General features: G+C 40.9%; 1 pseudogene; it reads right to left on the bottom strand.

The window, feature by feature from the left end:
- Positions 1 to 14,141: 14,141 nt before the first annotated feature.
- Positions 14,142 to 14,589, bottom strand: LOC112809274 (large ribosomal subunit protein eL33 pseudogene; annotated as a pseudogene).
- Positions 14,590 to 18,487: the final 3,898 nt, after the last annotated feature.

Genomic DNA, 18,487 nt, shown 5'->3' with positions numbered 1-18,487 from the left:
GATATTTTAAAGTATGATCCTAAACTCAGAAATCACAGAAAGATTGAGGAATCTGACTACATAAAAATGTATAGTTTCCTGATAGCACATGAATATTGAAAATAAAAACAATGAGCTGTGGAAAAAATATTTACATTTATGATAAATGGCAAATTTACTTAATATATAAAGAGTTCTTTTGAATCAATAAAAAAAGCTCAACATCAGAATTAGGAAAATGGCCAATGGAGGTTGTTAACCTAATCAGTCTCTCCATAATCAAAGTAACTATGTATTATAAATGTTAAAAAATTCAACTAAAAATTGTTAAACGTCTTATTTCTTTCATCTTTGTTTCTCTGGACAAAGACTAACTCTCTTTCTTCTCAAATGTGTATATCTGATTAATATTTTACCTTCTTTATTTTGGCTGCCCCTGTTTTCCAAAATGTAGACTTGAAACTGCTTTTCAAATATATATTAACCCTTTGAAATATGTTTATTTGTGAACCTCCTTTTCTGGTGAATCCTAAAACAATACCTGAAAAGATATAGGGGTAGATCTTTGTAGCTATTGAAGAAGAAATGTAAAGCTGGTGTGCTAAGATCTGAGGGTCTAATAGTTTCTGGATTCTGGCTGGGACTCAATCCCTCTCATTTCTTCCTGCATACTGATGTTTTGTAGTTTTCAGTACACAACTCTTTGATCTCCTTGGTTTAATTTATTCTTAGGTATTTTATTCTTTTGGATGTTATGGTAAATGCAAATATTTCCTCAATTTCCTTTTTGGATTGTTCATTGCTAGTGTATAGAAATACAATTGATTTTTGTATGTTGATCTTGTATTCTACAAATTTGCTGCATTCATTTATTAGCTTAAGTAGATTTTTCTGGACTCTTCATAATTTTCTGTTTATGGGATCATGTCATCTGTGAATAAATTGCAGTTCTTCCTTTCCAATTTGGATGTCTTTTATTTCTTTTTCTTGTCTAATTGACCTGGCTAGAATATCCAGTACGATGTTGAATAGCAGTGAAGAAAAAGACATCCTTGAACTTAGGAACTTGGGAGGAAAGCTTTCAGTCTTTCACCATTGAATATGATGTCAGCTATAGATTTTTCATAAATGCCTTTTATCAGGTTGAGAAAATTCTCTTCTATTCCTAGTTTTCTGAATGTTTTATCCTGAAAGGGTGTTAAATTTTGTCTAATGCTTTTTCTGCATCAATTGAGATGATCATGTGGATTTTTTCCATTATTCTATTAATGTGGAGTATTACTACACTGACTGATTTTCTTATGTTGAACTACCCTGGCACTTGTGGGATAAATCCCACTTGATCATGGTTTATAATCCTCTTAATATGCTGCAGAATTTGGTTTGCGAGTATTTCTCTGGAGGATTTTTGCATCTATATTCATAAAGGATATTGGTCTGTAGCTTTTCTTTCTTGTTATATCTTTGTCCAGCTTTGGTGTCAGGGTAATGCTAGCTTCAGGAATGGGTTAGGAAGTATTTTCTCCACTTCTGCTTTTTGGAAGAGTTTGAGAAGGGTTAGTGTTAATTATTATTTTTTTAAAGACTTTATTTTCAAGTAATCTCTGCACCCAAGATGGGGCTCGAACCCATAACCCCCAGATCAAGAGTCGCACAGTCTACCAACTCAGCCAGCCAGGCGCCCCTAGTGTTAATTATTATTATGTTTTAAAGATTTTATTTATTTATTTGAGAGACAAGAGTACACTCAAGCAGGGGGAAGGAGAAGGACAAGCAGACTTCGCACTGAGCGGGGAGCCCGACGTGGAGCTTGATCTCAGGACCCGGACGTCATGACCTAAGCTGAAACCAGGAGTCCAACGATTAACCTACTGAGCCACCCAGGCGCCCCAGTGTTAATTATTTTTTTAAATGTTTGGTAGAAATCGCCAGTATAGACATCTGGTCCTGTGCTTTTCTATTTGATTACTGATTCAGTCTCTTGTTATAGATCTGGTCAGGTTTTTTATTTCTTCTTAAGTCAGGTTCAGTAATTTTTGTCATTTTTTTTTTAAAAATGTCTAACATATGCATGAAATCTGCTTTTTGTCTCTGATCCTATCTTTGTTATTTATATCTTTTTCCTTTTTCTTAAACAATCTCACCAAAAGTTTGCCAATTTTATTAATAAGTCTTTTCAAAAAACTTTGGATTTGTTGATTTTTTTCTACTTTATTTATGGTTTCCATGTCATTAGTCTCTACTTGTTTTTGTTTTCTTCTGCACTTTGTTTTTTGTTTTAATTCATTGATTTTCAGCCTTTCATATGTATATATGAAGTATTTGGGGTATATAAAATAATATTTTTTAGGAAAATAATGATCAATATTGGCATTTAATGTGGTTCATCCTAATATTTAAAGCTAAAAAAAATTCTGTAAGCAATATTTTTTACAAGTTAGAAAAATGATATTATAGAGTTATTTATTGTTTATGAGTGCATTTATTTGTAGTAAAAGTACAAATCATACATGGGAAAGACATACACCAATGTCAGAATAGAAGTTATCTTAAGGAAGGAAAGGAGGTAAAGGGATATATGTGTAATATTTTATTTCTTACAAAGAAAACATTAAAAATATAAATAAAGACATAAAGCAAATAAGGCATAATACCAACAGCCGTTTAATTTTGTTGGTGGAGGGGCGTCTGGTGGCTTAGTTGGTTAAGCATCTGCCTTTGGCTCAGGTCATGATCCCAGGGTCCTGGAATCAGGCTCCATGCTCAGTGGGGAGCCTGCTTCTCCTTCTCCCCCTTGCTCTTGCTCTCCCTCTCTCTATTTCTCTCTCTCTTGAATAAATAAATAAAATCTTAAAAAAATAATTTTGTTGGTGGGGAAATCCCACAAGATTTGATAATTAGAATTTTTGTTATCATTCTTTTAAATGTTAACAATTAGTGAATCCAGGTAAATAACATACAAAAAACTTATACAAACAAGAACAACAATAATATTTTTAGAAATTGCATATTTCATTGATGATTTCTCTATTTAAAATGCAGTATTGAGTGGCACCTGTGTGGCTCAGTCCTTGAGCGTCTGCCTTCGGCTCAGGTCATGATCTCCCTCTCCCACTCCCCCTGCTTATGTTCCCTATCTTGCTGTCTCTCTCTGTCAAAAAAATAAAATCTTAAAAAAAAATGCAGTTTTGATTTTGTTGGTCATTTCTACTGGTTCTTGCTCTTGGAGTCTAATTTCCTTGTGTGCTTGGTCATCTTTGCGTGTTCCTCGTTGTACTTCAATTTTTTTGTAAGAATAATTTGAGATCAAGGATAAAGTATCTTCCTCCAAAGAGGATATGTATTTGTTTCTGTCAGGCACTTGGGGCACCAGCAATACGGCACCGTTTTTAAGTTTAGTTGAAGGCTTGAGGTTCTCTGAATAACCCAGAGAATCGGATTTAGGCTGTAATCTCACGTAAGGACTGTCCCAATTCTTTTTTTTTTTTTTAAAGATTTTATTTATTTATTCATGAAAGACAGTCAGAGAGAGAGAGAGAGGCAGAGGGAGAAGCAGGCTCCCAAGGAGCAGGGAGCCCAACACGGGACTCGATCCCAGGACCCTGGGATCATGACCTGAGCCGAAGGCAGAGGCTTAACCATCTGAGCCACCCAGGCGCCCAGGACTGTCCCCAATTCTGGCTCCCCCTTTCCCCCCCCCAGGGTGTTGCACTCTGGGGTCCTGACTTATTGTGGGCAAGTGTGGGCTTTGACTTCTGCCTCGCTGCCACTTGTTCTGTGAGTTTTCGAAATGGAAATTCATTTTTTTTTTAAGATTTTACTTATTTATTTGAGAAAGAGAGAATGAGAGAGAGAGAAAGCACATGAGGGGGGGAGGGTCAGAGGGAGAAGCAGACTCCCCGCCGAGCAGGGAGCCCGATGCGGGACTCGATCCCGGGACTCCAGGATCATGACCTGAGCCGAAGGCAGTCGCCCAACCAACTGAGCCACCCAGGCGCCCAGGACTGTCCCAATTCTGGCTCCCCCTTTCCCCCGAGGGTGTTGCACTCTGGGGTCCTGACTTATTGTGGGCAAGTGTGGGCTCTGACTTCCGCCTCACTGCCACTTGTTCTGTGAGTTTTCGAAATGGAAATTCAAAAATTGGGGGGACTGTCAAAAACCCTCGGAGAAAAAGTTGCTTTTGTTCTTATTCATCTCCCTGGTGAATATTTCCCTTTTAATTTTGGCCCCGTGATTCCGTACTGTCACACGTTGCGTCTTTTATGCTTTTACAATGGTGATTTTTATTTTTTCTCCAGCTTTTTCATTTGTTTTCAGTAGGAAAGTTGTCCAAATAATCTAGCCCTCAATTACCAGAATTAGGAAGCTGGTATTTAATTCAGACCCATTTTATTTTCTATCTCTTTTGCTTAAAGTGAAGTCCCTTCCTGTATGTCCTTTCAGGCTTAATGCCTCATCTGTGTGTGATCACTCAAACAGGAGAAGACATATTTCCATAAGAATAAGCGGTAATCATAAGACCAAGGATAGGTCCCCAGGGCAAAAAGAAGAAAAAAGTCTACAGAAACATAAGCTGACTCTAGTTCAGCAACACCCAACAATTTTCACAACCATTTATATCATCAAACGGAACTCAGTTTATCAGTCTAAAAATATCTTCATTCGGGTTCCTTCATAGTTTCCTTCAAGAACAAAGCATTTCTTACTTGGCATGTTTGGAACTGAAGGGCCCGTTCAAGGGTTCTCCCCAGCCTCTCTCCCTCAAAAGAAGCAGCTTGAACTAAAGACGAGTTCACATTTCCACTTCTCAAGTTCTGTGCTCGTATTCTTTAAATAACAGCTATCTCAACTTTTATCCACCATTATTTTTAAAACATTCCTAGGCCTCACAATTCATCCTAGGCACCTTGTTAACTTTCCATTATAACAGGCAGATTCCAGCAGATTCCTTCCTCCATCTTTCCCCTTCTCAACCTTGGATAGTTTAAATGGAACAAGGCTGATGACCTACAATGCTGCCCTTCATAAAAGCCGCCTGCAGCTAAATAGGTCTTGCTAACATATGTGCTTATAAAAACAGGCACCTCTGTGGCAATATTTTATTCCAGTGATGCTTTTTCCATTCTACCAGTACATGCCAGAAATGCAATCATTTTGGTTGATGGCCCTCAATACAATGGAGTCAGCTGTGCTGCTTTACATTTCTTGGTCTGTTTTGACTCACTGAGAGTCCCAAGCTGAGCTGTTTTAACACATCAAAGAGACACTGAATTTTATGAGTAAGGAAGAGGGTAGTACGTGAAGGGACTTAATTGGTTTTTTAATTTGAAAATTAGTGCTTCTTGTTCAGCAAGTTTTCATTTAATATTTGATAGAAGTACGGGCTGTTTCAAAGAGGCATCTTAAAATACTGCATTTTAAAACAATTTGTTGTAACACAAGGAAGTTTGTATATTGGGTGTAGATGGGAAACAGAGTGAGACTGTGTATAATGGAGAGTGCATCAGAAAAAAGAATGGGGGCACCTGGGTTGCGACTCTTGGTTTTGGCTCAGGTCATGGTCTCAGGGTGGTGGGATGCTCAGCAGAGTCTGCTTAAGATTCTCTCCCTCTTCCTCTGCCCCTCCCCCTGCTTGCGCTCTCTCTCTCAAATAAATGAATAAAAATCTTGAAAAAAAAAGAATAAAAAAAAGGATGAAGGGAGGGAGATCTTAGGTAGAGGAGAAGAATGGATGATTTGATTAAAGCTGGCTACCTGCCTCCTCCAGTCCTTCCAAGTTTGTAGGGACAATTAGTTGAGGATATACCAGTTATGATATAGTAACAAATAGTAACAAAGTAGTGCCTTACGGCAGCAAAGATTTATTTGTCCCTCATATCCAATGTGGGTCTGAGGAACTTTCTAGAACAACTGCATCTCTATATGGCAATTATACCATCCAAGCAGATGAGGGCTGCACCATCTGATAATTGCATTGTCTTAAACATATGTTTGTTTTAAACTTGATTGATGTGGCCTGGGAAGAAAGAGAGTCTGAAGATCTTGCACAAGCAAATAAATACTCCATTCCAGAAATGATACATGCCACTTCTGCTTGCAGCCCACTGGCCAAACTTGCCACATGGCCCTCACCAACTTCATGATGGATGGAGAATTCCCTGTGTGTTTGGAAGGAAAGGAGAACTGGGGCACCTGGCTGGTTTAGTTGGAAGAGTGTGCAACACTTGATCTTGGGGTTATGAGTTCAAGCCCCATGTTGGGTGTAGAGATCACTAAAAAATAAATACATAAAACTAAAAAAAAAGGAAAAAAAAGGAAGGAGAGGGGAACCAGACATTAATGAACATTATAAGTTGCTACCACAGAGGTGCATGCCTGAGGTTCTTCCCATCTTGCAAGTTATGGGTCATAAAAAATAAATTGAAAAATGTACGGTTCTTAGCCACGGTGTACAAGCCCCAAATGTACGGCTGTGGCACACTGTGGGGAGAAAGAATCCTCTAAAGGAGTCTTTAGAAAAAGTCACTCGCATGCCTGAAAAAAGTACATGTAGAATAACACTCCATTCTCTTGGGTTCTCACAGACCACCACCACAAACTAGTGAAATGAAAAGCTGTTTGATGGTTAATTTTATGTGTTAACTAGGCTAGACTATGGTACCTGGTTGTTTGGTCAAACCCAAGTCTAGATGTTGCTATGAAGATATTTTTTAGATGGATCAACATTTACAACCAGTTGACTTTAAGTAAAGCAGATTACACTGTATAATATGGGTGGGCCTCATCCAATCAGTCGAAGGCCATAAGAGCAAAGACTGAAGTTTCCTGAAGAAGTGAATTCCATCTCAAGACTATAACATAGAAATTTTGCCTGAGTTTCCAGCCTTTTGGGCTGCCCTATAGAGTTCAGACTCAAGACTGCAACAACTCTTACCTCAATTTCCAAACTGTCAGCCAGCCCTACAGGTTTCAAATTTGTTGGCCCCCAAAATCATGTAAGCCAATTCCTTAAAAGAAATCTTTCTCTCTCTCTCTCTCCCTGTACACACACACATACACCCCCTCCCTCCAACACACTGTCTCTGGGGAGGACCCTAATACAAATAGTATCTATTAAGTTTTATAACCATGCTTTGATGGAATTAAACAAATTGGTAAAATTCATTCTTAGCTGAACATCCTCTCAAGGTTCTCTGGAAGAGCTCCAGCAGTCATGGGAAGAAACTCTTAAAATCTTAGTAGGGATTCCTTCATAGGGAGATGAGGGTTATGAAATATTATAGTTAAGACACTTCAAAAGGCTATCTGTAAGGGGTGTGGATCACATGAATTTAAGTGGAGTCACAAAATTTGTCTAGTGGAAGATTAAGGGTCTGCCACTTCGCTGAGACTGTAACTTTCTTTCTTTAACAGATCACGTGACATGTAATTCTATCATAGGGGCTGATTTCTTCATCAAAATGCATCTCTGAGGGCGCCTGACTGGCTCAGTCGGAAGAGCATGCAATTCTTGATCTCGGGGTCATGAATTCGAGCCCCGTGTTGGGTGTAGTGATTACTTAAATAAATAAAACTTCTAAAAAAAATGCATCTCTATCTTCTTCTTAGTAAGGCACACAAATTTTGTGTGATTCCACGGCCTGTGTCTCTTTTCTGTAATGTCTATAATAAGTTCATATGTGAAAGTGATTTTGCCTCACCAAGTTTTGTTTATTGCAAATAAACAGCTTCATTTGAGAGACGGGGACAAAGTGCCTCACAGGCAGTGTTTATAGAGAGCCCAGGTTGAGAAATTTATATGCCTCCTAGAGCAGAGCTTCTCAGACTTTAATGTGCATACAGAGCGCCGGGGAGCTTGCTAAAGTGCAGATTTGCCTTCAGTAGGTCTGGGGTGGGGCTGGAGAGTCTGCGTTTCTAAAAAGCTCCCAAGTGATGCCCTCTAACCGAGCTCCCTGTTTTGTTCTCTTGCCCTCCTACCATTCCTTCTCTTTGCAACCAGACCCATCTCTCTAATGCAAATCTGTTCAGGCCGCTCTGCTCCCTCTTAAAACTCTACTGCCCTTAGGATAAAGTCCAAATTCTGATCCCATGGTTTGCCAAACCTGTACCTTGATTATTTCTCTAGCTTTACTTCCTGTCGGTCTCCCGTTCTTCTCCTGTACTCTAAGACGCTGCTCTGCAGTCTTTTTCTAGGTCTCCACTTGAGTCTTTTACCTCCGTGCTTCTGCACCTAACTTTCACTCTGCCTAGAGCTCTCTTTCTCCACCTCTTTATCAGGCTTTAGCTTAGATGTCACCGGAATCTCTCCTTGAGTCACCTAAGTTGTGCTGAGGACCCCTCCTTGGTACCCCCACGGGTCTCTGTATTCCCCTGTTATAGCTGCATAATTAACAGTTTGCAGTTGACCTTTGAACAACATGGGTTTAAACTGTTCGTTTCTACTTATGTGTGGATTTTTTTTTTTTTTTTGATAACTACAGGAGAGTACTGTAAGTGTATTTTCTCTTCCTTAAGATTTTCTTGCTAACATTTTCTCTTCTGCAGCTTTATTGTAAGAATACAGTATATCATACACATAACATACAAAATATGTATTAATCAACTGTTTATGTTATCAGTAAGGCTTTTGGTCAACAGTAGGCTATTAGTAGCTACGTTTCTGGGGAGTGAAATTTATTTGTAGCGTTTTGATTACACAGGGCGTTGGTGCCCCTAAGCCCCAGGTTGTCCAAGGTCAACTGTACTAGTCTCCCTCACAAGGATGTGAGCTTTATAAGGGCAGGGACCATGTCCATCTTTTTTTTTTATCAGACAAAATAGATTTTATTTTTTTAATTTAATTTAATTTTATTATGTTATGTTAATCACCATACATTACATCATTAGTTTTTGATGTAGTGTTCCATGATTCATTGTTTGTGTATAACACCCAGTGCTCCATGCAGTATGTGCCCTCCTTAATACCCATCACCGAGCTAACCCATCCCTCCAGCCCCCCTCTAAAACCCTCAGTTTGTTTCTCGGAGTCCATACTCTCACTGTTCGTCTTGTCCAATGCCTAGCACGCAGCTTAGCAATTAATGGATGTTCATAAACATTTGCAAATGAATGACTGAGTAAGGGAATGAATGAATGTCAGACATTCTGTATCTATTGGTGTCAGGATTCTACTGGTGCCTCAGCCTTCAGTGAATTTGCTGGTTTTTCCTGGGAAGGAGCTCCTACCAATTTTCTTATTTGATTTGCTCCAGGCATGCAATGTAAATCTTCCAGATACATTTGGGGCAAAGCAGCCAAGTTCAAGGGGTTAGAGGATGGGGCAGTAGGGTAGTGGTGGTGCTCCTGTTCTGGTGAATTAGTAGTATTGCTTGTGTAGCTGAAGGCTATTTTTTCATGCCTGCAATTACAACTTAACTTTTCTCTTCTTTCTTTCTTTCTTCTCTCTCTCTCTCTCTCTCTTTCTTTCTTTCTTTCTTTCTTTCTTTCTTTTTCTTTCTTTCTTTCTTTCTTTCTTTCTTTCTTTCTTTCTTTCTTTCTTTCTTTCTTTCTTTCTTCTTTCTTTCTTTCTTCTTTCTTTCTTCTTTCTTTACTTCTCAACTTTTCTTAATATCAGGTCTGTCTCTTTCAAGTGGAATGTCAAGTCCATGAGGACTGATGCCAAGTTTTCTACCACTTTTGAAGGCCTCCAACTTTGCTGGCCCAGTGCTTAAATAAGCAACATCCCCAGGGGCTGATTGAAAGTTTGTGCACAGGGAGATTGAATGTTTTGTTTGGTTCACCTAGCCAGAGGTGGCAAAGTTTGGCTGTGCATTGGTTGCTGATGATTTTGAGGTTCATTGGCAAAGATAACCAGACTAGAAGTGTGCTTTTGTCCTTGTTGTACAGAGGTGTGGGGTGTCCTCTTGAGTGAAGGCGTTGCCATATGTTAATACTGGGTTATCGTTGGAACAACTTTGCTGTGGGAATAAAGTGTCTTCCCAGGTCTTTGTTATTCATTTTAATGTGTAAACATGTCAACTGCTGAGTCTCCTTGGAAAATCCCACCAGCCACTTCTGAAAAGAAAAAGGGGAGCTTTTATATGGGGGAAGAGATTACTCTTGTCCTACCCCTGTGAGTTTCTTATTCTGCATAATTGATGTCACAATTTTTATTTCACTGTGCCTTTTAGTCTTCTTCTTGGGTTTGACTAACAAGACACCCTTTAGGACTCACCCCGGAGAACCTGTGGATCAGTTTATATGCTGTGTCAGAAACATTGAGATAGGCAACACAACATACAGTAAAAATTCAAACGTGTGTGAAAAGAGTTAACCTAAGGTTCAACTCGAGAGTTACAGAATTCTTTATTAAATGATCTGTAAATAAACATTTAGATGTCCTAGAGAGATTCTAAGCTGAATCCTTTTGTGTCCTTCATGCTCTCTGAATATGTAACCCACATTTGATCTGGTTTAATAATTTGCATTTTTCATATTGCATTCTTCTGAGATCAGGTATAATAACGCTGAGAGGTCACCTATCTATGTCATTTTTTGTAGGCCTCAACCACCCATTCTCCAGTCATAAACCGATGTTGTAAACATTAGTGCTATTAACCATGTTTTTCTGGTTCTCCTTAGGTACATGGTGGGATTTCACTTCCAGGCCTCTTTGAGGTTGGGTGGGGCCTGTGATGTGTGAGTAGTTGCTATAGACTGAATGCTTCTGTGCCCTCAAAATTCATATACTGAAGCCCATGTGATAGTATTTGGAGGTGGGGTCTCTGGGAGGTAATTAGGTCATGAAGGTAAGAGCACTCAGGAATGGGAGTGCCCTTACAGGAAGAGACACACAAAAATAATAAAGAGTGAAATAAAGAATAACCAAAGCAGCCCCAGCAGCAGCAGAAGGGGGGGGAGGGGAAGAGGAGGGGGAAAGGGAGGAAGAAAATAAGAGACACAAGAGAGATGCTCTCTCTGCCATGTAAGGATACAAGAGATACCCATGTATAAGCCAGGAAGAGGGCTCTTACCAGGAACCAATTTGGCTAGCACCTTGATCTTGGACTTCCCAGTGAGAAATAAATTTCTGTTAAGACACACAGTCTATGGTATTTTGTTATAGCAGCCCAAGCTGATAAGACAATAGTAGTGATATGTCACTTTTAAACCGGAGAACTTAGTTACCAATGGTAGACTCTCTGGAGCATTCTCTTTCCTTCAAGCTGGGTCCATGAGTGATCATAATGAGCAGAGACCCCTGCCAACTCATGGAAGACATGAAACGTGAATGAGATATAAATATTTGTTATTTTAAGCCACTGAGATTTAAGGATTGTTATTCCAGCAGATCCTAGCCCATCCTGATTGATACACCCTGGTGTAGCATGGGCCTTGCTTCCATATAGAGGAGAAATCAGGGATGTTAATCTTAAAGTCTGTCATGCTAGAGGAGCCAACTGACCATCTGTAGTATCCCTCTAAGACTATTTGGTGGCTTTACCTAATAATCAACCTGGGAAGGACTTGTGCCCCGTCCGCCCTGCGACAACTGGAATCCTGGAAGGTAATCTGGAAGGTGATACCATTCTTTTCCAGAAACCCTCTAATCTTGTCTCTTCCAGACTGGAGATACACAGAACTCAATGCAGATTTTGGGAAACAAAAATTTGAGGCTATCAAGAGTCATGAATTCCTCAGCGACTATTCTACTAACAGGCCCTGTACCCTTGATCAGGGGTTGGCCACCTGACCCAAAGTGGGCTAATCGGAATCATTCCTAAGAATTTTTATACTAATACCAGACAGAAGCCCCGATCTGTTTAAAGCCTTCTTCCCTGCCTCATGTAGAAAATCCGACAGAAAAGGAAACATTCCAAGAGAAGCAGCAATGAGAAATAGAGAAAGGGAGCTCTAGAGATAGTGAGAGCAAGCTAATGGTATTTGCATTCCTTCACCCAGTCATCACTGTGGCCAGTTCCTTCTCTGCCGTTGATACATTTCTGGTTCTTGGGTCAGTAAAGGTGCTCTTCCACCCCCACTGCTTATTCAGCTTAAACTCGTCATTGAGCCACTTACAAACAAGTAAGTCTTGATTAGTAAAGTGGTTTAAGCAACTCTTTTTCTTCTTATCTTAATGTGCTTTCCCAGCCCTTTTATATCATGACACAAATGGAACGTGGTAACATCTGTATGACACCTGGCGGAAAATAGAGGGTATGTGTATGAGACTTAGAACATCCATTATTTTTCATGTCATATAATTATAAGAAAAAATAAATACAAAATGTTAAAGAAGATATTAAATGTGGGGCACCTGGGTGGCTCAGTCGGTTAAGCGTCTGCCTTCGGCTCAGGTCATGATCCCAGGGTCCGGGGATCAAGTCCGGCGTCAGGCTCCCTGCTCAGCGAGGAGCCTGCTTCTCCCTCTCCCTCTGCCTCTCCCCCTGCTTGTGATCTCTCTCTCTCTCTCTGTCAAATAAATAAAATCTTAAAAAAGAAGATATTAAATATGTGTGTCAAACATACATAAAATATTTTCAAAAATGTTTCATGAAAAACATGAGCTTCCTTCCATATAACTTTTTATTTTTTAGAGAGAGAGGTGCAGAGGGAGAATCTTAAGCAGGCTCCACACCCAGCGTGTGAACCAGATGCAGGGCTCCATCTCACAACCCTGACCTGAGCCAAAATCAAGAGTTGGATGCTTAACTGACTGAGCCACCTTAGGCACCCCCCACTTCAATATAACTTTTTATATTAGGTGTTGTGCTTGAAGTAATTATACACATTCCCTATCAGGATTTTGGTGATGACTCTTTGAATTCCTCATGGTCTCCATTGATAAGAAACTTTGTTCCCACAAGTAGACAGTAAAGATGATTTAAACCTGGGGGCACCCCGCTGGCTCAGTTGGTAGACCATGTGATTCTATATCTCAGGGTTGAGCCCCACATTGGGTGTAGAGTTTACTTTAAAAAATTGTTTTTTTAAAAAAGACAATTTGGGTGCCTGGGTGGCTCAGTTGGTTGAGCGACTGCCTTCAGCTCAGGTCATGATCCTAGAGTCCCGGGATCGAGTCCCGCATCGGGCTCCCTGCTCAGCAGGGAGTCTGCTTCTCCCTCTGACCTTCTTCCCTCTCATGCTCTCTCTCTACCATTCTCTCTCTCTCAATAAATAAATGAAAATCTTAAAAAAAAAAACTCTGAAAACCTCATTTAAAAAAAAAGACAATTTAAACCTTGCTTTACAATCATTCCAAAATTTGCAAGAGTTGAAGTATATTTAGAGTCATCTTCCCTTATTGATAAATACTATGATGAAATATCTTTTGATGACACAAATGGATTTCAAATCCAGTCGAACTTTTTTATGTCAAGCACAGGGTTTTGAAATCACGATGATGCTACAATTTGCAGAACATACGTGTAGTCACCACATGGCTAAGTTGGGTGCAACTGAAGGGACAGAGCAAACAGATGCTAAGTGTGAAGTGTGAAGGTGTGAATTTGAGTCTGTTCCTTGGAGCTGCACCCCCTACCCCAGCAGTTCCCCTCCCCACTCTCTCCCCTTGTCTCCTTCAAATTGATGTCCTGGTGGTGGAGCACCTCCTTGGTCTGCTCATCATGAAGCAATGGAGCAGCGAGTGTGAAGACTGTAGGGCAGATTCCAGATTTGGATCTACAGGGTCTGTCTTTTGAAAAAAAAAAAAAAAAAAAGCAGGGGCGCCTGGGTGGCTCGGTTGGTTAAGCATCTGCCTTCGGCTCAGGTCATGATCCCAGGGTCCTGGGATCGAGCCCCACATCGGGTTCCCTGCTCCGCGGGAAGCCTGCTTCTCCGTCTCCGGCTCCCCCTGCTCGTGTTCCCTCTCTCGCTGTCTCTCTCTGTCAAATAAAGAAATAAAATCTTTAAGAAAAAAAAGCAGAAAAACCCACCTCAGCCTCCAGCAGCTGGTGACAACTGGCCTGGGGGCTCTGGCTTCCCTAAGCCCTACCTGATTGCCCCAAACACTGAAAAGATAAATAATCCGTGCCCACTTCTGATCCACTGACCACACCTCAGTGTGTCAGGGCCCATGGGTTGGAAAGCTCTGCTTTATCTATGAAATCTTTCACTAGAATTCCACAAGGAGATGGCAGGAAGTCTCGCCATTTTAGGCCTTCAGAAGAGGGATGTCTCACTGGCACTCTTTTTTTTTTTTTTTTTTTTTACAAGAGAACAAATCTACACCTTTATTTACTTTTCATTAAATTTAAATCCTTGAGGGGTACAGCATCACACGGATTCTGTGGCCAATGGCTTTAGCAGGAAGGTTGCTTCGGAATTTGGCACGAACCATGCCACTGTTTCCATGAGCACGAGTTACTTTTCCCCAGATTACTCTGGTTTTGTTTGGTTTGCCACCAGGAGTCACTGTGTTGTTCTTTGCTTTGTACACATAAGCACATCTCTTGCCTGGATAGAATTCCGTTTCATCTCGAGCATAAACACCTTCGATTTTAAGAAGAGCTGTGTGCTCCCTCTGGTTCCGGAGACCCCGCTTATAGCCAGCAAAAATGGCCTTGGACCACAGCCTTCCAGACATTATTTGACGTTACAGGAGTCCTGTTCCCAGCAGGCGGGCAAAGTGCATCTATTACTCCGCTAAGGGCCACGAAACAACCGATTACGGGAGCGCCCGTCCTCCGGGCGTGCGGGGATCAGCACAATCAGTCCCACATCTCCTCAATCCTGCCCTCCCTGTTGCTGGAATCCATAGAAATCACTGGCTGGCAGAGCCTCCCAGCCGCACCAGTGCCCTGCCGAGGCATACGGTTGAGCTCACCGCACTTATTTGCACCTAAAGTTCAGCAACAAAAGCTCCCCTCACCTCTCACTGGCACTCTTGCTCGTTGTCTCTCAACCGCTCTCTCTAAAGTCCCCCCAGTATTTGTTCTGCAGCCCCTCTGGCATTCCCACCCTCTTCTTTGGGAAACTATACTCATGTCCTCAAGAGAAAGACTTCCAGGGCATTTTGGTTTCTTCATCTGAGTGCAGATGGAGGCTTGCCCCTACCCAGGTTGGCCAGGCTTTGAGGCTGAGGCCTAAGGGTGGCATGACCTGCCCACAGCTAAGTATAACAGTCCTTCTGTTACTACCCCCAATACCTAGAGAAACTTCTGTGCCAGCACATGCCTCAACCACCATGGCACCCAGGATGGGGTTAGACTGCTGGACTCCTAGCAATGCTGTGTTTTAGCAACAGGGACAACAGCTGAAGAAAACATTTCCTAGGTGGACTGAGCGGGCTTCCAGCTTTCTTTCCTCAAGGCAACAGAAGCCAGTACTGACCCTTTGAAATGAGGATGCACCCCTGAGATTCATAGGACCCTTGCAAGAGGAGGCACCCTAGAGAGTGAAGAAGCATATTCTAATGATGGGTAAACTGAGGGGCTAGGGATCATTTAATTAGAAAACTAATAGAAATGTAACTGTTTTACCTCAAGCTAGAGAAGTGGTATATATATTTTTGTACACTTTAAATGTGTTCCTTGCCAGGCACCTGGGTGGCTCAGATGGTTGAGCTTCTGCCTTCGGCTCGGGTCATGATCCCAGGGTCGTGGGATCGAGTCCTGCATCGGGCTCCCTGCTCAGCGGGGAGCCTGCTTCTTCCTCTGCCTCTCTCTCTCTCTCTCTTTCTCTCTCTGTCTCTTATGAATAAATAAATAAAATCTTTTAAAAAAATGTGTTCTTTGCCAAAACATAATTGCCTTAAGCTATTATTGGCTCCTAGCACAACTGGTCTTAAGAGAGATGTGATGGCACATTAAAGTAGTGAAACAAACTAGGCTGCCCTCTTTGTTAATCTCCCCGGTTGTGAACTTGAAATCTCATTGCAAACCTCACTTTTTTTAGGCAACTAATCCCTGCTCTGTCAGCTTTTTCAATCCTGGGCACCCTTGGAAAAGTAGAGCTAAACTTCTGAGTTTTTCTCCTATTTGTTAGTGTGTTCAAATTTATAGGATTTAATCTACCCGTTGATCACTCAATTTATTGAAGTGCTCCTCCCATGGTCTGGCCTGTCTGGGGAACATGAGGAAAAGAGCCAAGTACAAAGGAATGTTGGAACCAGAGTCAAGGTCCTAGGAGTTGCCTTCTTTTCTTCTCCCTGGAATTATAAATACCACTTAGGTCATGAAACTGGTACCTGGGTGAACAGCCAAGTCCTGCCCTCAGCTGGGCTGGAATATCAGCTCACCAATCTTGCTATTCATTTCTTGTTACCTCACATGCTTCCTCCTCTATGCTCTCCCTCAGCAATTTAACCTCCTCCCACCATAGTACTTATGACCCTGCTTACTTCTGTGTCTTTGCCACTGCACTAAAAACTCAGTGAGGTCAGGTCCTATGCCTGCCTTGTTTTTCACTGTACTTCCATCACCTAGCATAGCGTCTGCCTGGTATAGTGTCAACATTCAATAAATATATGTTGCATGAATTGAACCAAACTCTATTTGCTTTGGTAACCTGAGCAAATGTGTTCCTTTCTTGAATCCTCAGTTTTCCTATCTGTAAAATGAGGGCTATGGGCTTTTACAAGGTCCTTTTCAGTTCTGTTATTTTATGGTTTACTTTCCACAAATCTCAATCTCGCTCTCAGTAACATTCCTCACTGATGACTTCACCTTCCATTTTGATGATACCAGAATTGTCCAAAGTGAGATCTTGCAACATATCCTATTCATTTCAGAATTATTTTGTGTAAACGCCTTTTCTCTCTTTTATTACCTCTTGCTTCAGAGAAGGAAACTTTCTCCTCCCACCCAAACTCCACTCCTCCATACACTCTACCCCACCCTGCTGTTCTCCTCTGGGATCTTACTTTCATCTGTTCATTCAGCAAACACTTGTTGAGCATCAGCTGTGAACCAGACATCATGCTAGTCACTGAGGATAGAATTGAAAACATCTAATCTCTACTTTCAAAGAGCTTAAACTCTTCCTCTACCATATCTCTGTAGATGCTCTCAAATCTTTATCTTCAGCCTGGATACTTTTCCAAAGCTTCAAACTCTGATATTCCAAGTTTCTTGTGGGCTTCTACATATGGATGTCCTACCAACCTCTTGTATCATAGGTAACATATCCCAAAGTAAACTCTTCTTCCCCAAAATGTTTTCTCTTCTTTTTTCTTCTTCTTGTTGATAGTCTTACTTTGGTTAGTTTTTCTATCATGGTCTGAGCCAGCAGATTTGAAGCCTGAATTATAGCTGCCTTCTATCTTTTTGCTATCTGTGATAGGCAAATAATGGCTCCCCACAAGATATCCACATCCAAATCCCTATAATGTGTGGGTGTTACCTTGTATGGCAAAGGGACTTTGCAGATGTGATTAAGAAGATTGAAATAGAAAAAAAAAGAATATTGAAATAGGATAACTCAACACCAAAAAAAAAAAAATCCATTAAAAATGGGCAGAAGACATGAACAGACATTTTTCCAAAAAGACATACAGACAGCCAACGGACACATGAAAAACACTCAACATCACTAATCATCAGGGAAATAAATGCAAAGCAAAACCACAATGAGATATCACCTCGTACCTGTCAGAATGACTAAAATAAAAAACACGAGAAATAACAAGTGTCAGTGAGGATGTAGAGAAAAGGGAACACTTTGCACTGTTGGTGCAATGACCCAGCAATTGTACTACTAGGTATATACCCCAAAGATAAATAATGGTATAGATACACAGTGGAATATTAGACATAAAAAAGAATGAAATCTATTTGCAACAACATGGATGAATGTAGAGGGTATAATGCCAAGTGAAGTAAGTCAGTCAGGGAAAGACAAATACTGTATGATTTTGCTCATATGTGGAATTTAAGAAACAAAACAAATGAACAAAGAAAAAAGAAACAAAAAACAGACTTCAATATAGAGAACAAACTGGTGGTTGCCAGAGGGGAGGAGGGTGACAGAATGGGTGAAATAGGTAAAGGGGATTAAGTACATTTATTGTGATGAGCACTGAGTAATGTATAGAATTATTGAATCATTATATTGTACATCTGAAACTAATATAACACTGTATGTTAATTTTAGTTGAATAAAAAAATAACTTAAAAAGGAAAAAAACTTCCTTCTCCAATGAGCAGCCTATTTTTTTGAACTTTGATCAAGCTTTTTTTTTTTTAAGATTTTATTTATTTGACAGAGAGAGACACAGCGAGAGAGGGAACACAAGCAGGGGGAGTGGGAGAAGGAGAAGCAGACTCCCGCAGAGCAGGGAGCCCGATGCGGGGCTCGATCCCAGGACCCTGGGATCATGACCTGAGCAGAAGGCAGACGCTCAGCGACTGAGCCACCCAGGCGCCCCTTTGATCAAGTTTTGATTGAATATATATATTTTAAAGATTTTATTTGACAGAGAGAGAGAACACAAGCAGGGAGAGTGGCAGGCAGAGGGAGAGGGAGAAGCAGGCTCCCCCAACATGGGGCTTAATCCCAGGACCCTGGGATCATGACCTGAGCCGAAGGCAGA

The sequence above is a fragment of the Callorhinus ursinus genome, unplaced genomic scaffold, assembly GCF_003265705.2.
Source record: "Callorhinus ursinus isolate GAN/ISIS: 27379988/994484 unplaced genomic scaffold, GSC_fseal_2.0 scaffold33, whole genome shotgun sequence".
Taxonomy (NCBI): domain Eukaryota; kingdom Metazoa; phylum Chordata; class Mammalia; order Carnivora; family Otariidae; genus Callorhinus; species Callorhinus ursinus.
The sequence above is the reverse complement of the archived record's forward strand: the minus strand, read 5'-3'. Positions and strand labels throughout refer to the sequence as shown.